This window comes from Anopheles nili, chromosome 2, assembly GCF_943737925.1.
Source record: "Anopheles nili chromosome 2, idAnoNiliSN_F5_01, whole genome shotgun sequence".
Taxonomy (NCBI): Eukaryota; Metazoa; Arthropoda; class Insecta; order Diptera; family Culicidae; genus Anopheles; species Anopheles nili.
In genome coordinates, this window is record NC_071291.1 from 31,865,761 (window position 1) to 31,870,168 (window position 4,408).

Below are 4,408 nucleotides of genomic sequence, written 5' to 3' on the forward strand. Positions count from 1 at the left end.
GAATCGACGGGCGGAATGCACAGGAAAGCCGACGAAGGTGAAGATACACGCGATAACCGTGCTGCCGCGATACGATCCGCGACCGTGGTCCTGGCTGCCACAAAAACCGGGGGTTTGAGTTTGAATAATATATGGCCGTTTGTTTGCTTAAAATGTCACCCCTTCGCGTACAGGGGGTTGTCTTCGAGGGTTTCGAGGGTGTTGTTTAAAACAAAAACAGTCACCCCGACGCGGCGTAAAGCGGTCCCATATGCAATCCGCCCGGTTCCCGGAGATGCAATCAGGCGCGCTGGCGATGAGACGATGAGAAGGATGCGGTACAACAGGGGATGCAAGCATCGAGATAAGAAACGAGCGGTGACGTGATAGTGTGCGGTGGTTTCAGGAAGGACGCACAACCTCTAAGGACTCGTTTTCTCCCACCCTGAAAACGCCATTATTACGCCACACCACTGTGCGCCACCCGGGGGCGGCTAGAATAGTGTGCGTGTAATTATAGGGAAAAACTTTTGCTGCACTCTCTTTCGTTCATTACGATAAAATGATCTCGAGTTAACTCAATTTTCCGCCATACAACAGCCAGCCTGTGCCGAGCGCACGCACGGCATATCGCAACTTTTCCGCCTGCTCAGCGCGTTGTGCCAGCTCCGTCGTGGCGCATTTTCCGACCACTTCCGCATGGACCCACCCACCGGTGACACTATCCGCGATGGGTTTCGGCGAATACTTTTCGGCCATAAAAACTGATTTATTTCGCTTTTTATTTAACGCTCCCCCGAGCGCGCGCGCGCGCGTTCGCTCTCGGGCGGGAAGATGAATGGAGACAAATGTAAGGTGCCTTCCGGGACTTCGGGCGCTGTTTTTTTTGTTTTGTTTTGCTCTATCCACCTTACTGTGCGCTTTTTTTTTTCTCTCCCCGTTGCTTGTTTTGCTTGCCTTTGTTTTCTTTCTTCTCGGCCGCGTGCGAGCCAGGATTTTGGCCGCCGGTTGCACCGTGATTGCCGAAATAAAGCCATAAAACCATCCATTCGACCGGCGCGTAGTCGAATGGCGATCGAAATTCATTACATCGTCGCGGAGCGAAGACGAGCTCTGGCTAGGGCGCAGCTTTGCGTCATAAATTGTCGGTGACATGGCGTGCGGCCAGTGTGGGCCAGGGAAAACCATCCCCAATAAAGCATTTGCCCCGGAACTCCATCGCGGCTCGCTGCCACAAGGGCTCGGTAACCCATACGGCGGGTGGCATTTATCGTAGTAATCTGATCCCCATTCTCGGATCCCGTGGCACGGAGGTTTTCTTCCGTGGGAACGAACGCATGCCACCCAATGGGTGGGTCGGTGAAAATGAACGCCCATCGGAAAGGTTTTCCTCCCTTGCCACGAGTGGTACGACAAATACGGTCGGTCGAATAGTTACCATCGCCATCGGCGTCGTTGCCATGGTGATCGAGCTACCTTCTGGAAGGAGCCAGCGCGCCTGGACACTAACGCCGGCAAGGATTGGGGCCCGTGCGTTTTGGCGACAATAATCATCAATCATGCTTGTGCATTGATTGATGTCGTGCGTTGGAAAAATGTTTTTTTTTCTCCGCTCAGAGCCTGGCGTGGAATGTGAAAAATTGAACCAATGCGCACCCCGTGTGTCGTTCGATTACGGGCGTATTTATTAACGGCGGGATGCTGTATTCTCTAAAGGTCGATTTGAAAGTTTCTCACAACACAGCTCAGCTCTCGCAACCCAGCACCATCGAGCATTTATAGCCGCCTTGGAGTCGAAAAACGACAACGCCGTGTCGAGCAACCCAACCAACCGCGATTCAGCGAGAAAAATGGACGAAATCCTTCGACCACCCACACTTTTTCAGCCCCCTCCCCGCACCCACGCAACCCCCATTCAACCAACCCACCATGCGCTGGTAATAATATTCAATTACAGGATTCGGCCCAACCCCCCTCCCGATCCCGATGCGGGTGAAATAAAACAACGAAATATCCCACGCGGGGACGTAAAACACACGGCCCCGTGTGGCCCCGGAGGTCGAGCTTTGGGACCGATTTTGCAGGCGCCGGGCATGTTTGCGAAAAATTTCCATTTCTCGCCACGGCGACCGGTGCGATATTGCGCTGCTGCTGCTGTAAAATGCGAATACATTTCCATTCCTTGTGGCCCACGCCACCGGCAAACCGGGAAAGACTCTTTCCTGTTGTTGTTTTTTTGTTTTTTGGTTCGTTCCCCTGACGTGTGTGTTTCGTTTTTTATTATTACACGAGCGGGGTGTTTTTTTCTTCTTCTTCTGCTGCTCCGTGCCCCTCGCAGCACCGCTCCGAACCGTACGTCTCCCAAGACGGCAGGGAAACCCGAGCGCCCGCCCGGGGAACCATATTGAAATGAGGCAAACGGCATATCGTTTCATCCATATTCTAATGTGGCACCCGATTATCATATATGCTCGCCCCGCACACGTGGGTGGGTGACTGGCCGTTTTCCACACCCACCCCCACCAGCCCATTCGTCCTGCTTGGGACGGAGGTTTTTTTTGTTTTGTTTCCTTCGTCCTGGCACGGAAGAAGCAAAGCACGTGCTGTGTGCCACACGCGAGGGTTCGCCAAAATTCGGGAATGGTGCTCAGCTTTAAAAAAAAAACAAGGGAAGCGAACACACACACACTCAGGACCAGCGAACGCGTTTGTTAGATTGATTTTCTTTCTTTTTCGGGCCAACCCGCAATGGCCCTTCTTCGCGTGAGTATCCTGCCGTGAATTGCATTACGGTGACGGTAAATTTCCTTCCACATCCTGTGGAACCGGCCGAAGGACGATGGAAGGAGGGGGAGGGGGGGGGGGGGTGCACCACCCTACTCGTGGCCACACTCGACCATTCCTTTTAGCGCGCAAAAGTCCCACTCATCGTCACCGGATGCGCGGCTGCCATATCGGATGGATGTAGCTTTACATCACAATCACGGCGGCATCCTTTCTGACCCAAAGCCCCGCTAACCCAGAGTGCGTCCGTCCGTCCATGTGTGTGTGTGTGGTTCTCGCATCAAAAGTGCTGATTCGTCCTGTCACCCCATCGGGGCCACCAACAAGAGCAGCTCGCAAAGGGGGAAAACTGTGGCCATGATGCCGCGCGCGAGGATATCACCATTAATCAAACAATTGTTAACCTCGCCGTCGTGACATTTACAGCTGGTTCGCTTATTTTCGACAACCGTGGTAGGGGTCGCGCAGAATCATTCGCCGGAGGAAGAGCCCTTTTGGAAAGGCTGCGCCATACACCAAACATCAGCATCCTGCCGCTGCACATCCTTGTAAAAGGATGTCACGGTGGCGCGCGTCATTTGATGCAAGATTTTTGGTTTGGGATGTTTGAAATTGAAAAAAAAATTCTATTTCCCACCAGTCCGGGTCCTTTTTGTTCCCGCTTTTAATCCTCGAACCCCAGGTCCTGTTCTGATGGGCAATTAGCCATTAGCGAATCCATTGGTGTCCGTGCGCCACGGGCATAATTAAGACGTGTACCGTCGACGGTGCGTGTGCAGCGCTGGGAACGGATTTTTTTCCCCGGTTCCGTTCCCTGCACAAAGAAAGTCCTTTCTCCGGGACACGTGCCGGACACGTTTAAACCAATATCGCCCCGGTACGAGACGACTTAATTTTATCGGCTCGTTCTGCCGCTGGTTATTCGGATGGAAATTGCTACTCGGTGGTTATCCCATTAATGAGCGCAAAATGTAGCCGTGTACTTTTGTGCTCATACCCGACCAAAATCATGCTCTTAAATCCTCCAAAAAACCAGCTCACGTTGCACCATTGCGACCCTCCATCGGGGCATAAATTCTTCACTCTCACCCATACCGCACCGAGCGCATTTGTTCTTCAAGAACGTTCTTGGTGTGCTTTGTGTACCGGCCATTTTTTTTGCCTTCTACTCGCTAACTTTTTTGGTTCATTTCCACAAAGACACTTTTTCTCCCATTAGTGTCGGCGCGGGAGGCAAACCAACGGTCGGTACTCATAAATGCCTGCCGCGGTGCACGAATCCGCTGCCGTTCGCAAGATAAATGACACTTTCAAACATATTTCATAACCAGCACCACCACCACGCCCGTCATTGATCATTTTCGCTTTCACACCCACCCGGGGGGGGGGGGGGGCAAAGAAAGCGGGCGTAAAAACAAACAGGAAAAAAAATGCATGGGACAAAACTTTTACTCCATTTACGCGGAAGGTTAAATCACTCGGAAGGGATGTTCCGTTTTGGTGAGCGCCAAATCGGGCCCAAAATTAATGACAACAAACACGTCACACGAGGCAAACAAGACGGGGGGTCTCTAAAACACCCCCACCACCCATCCCGGAAGGAGCCACCCCCTTTGTCCCAGCTAGTCCTTAAAGCAATGGATGC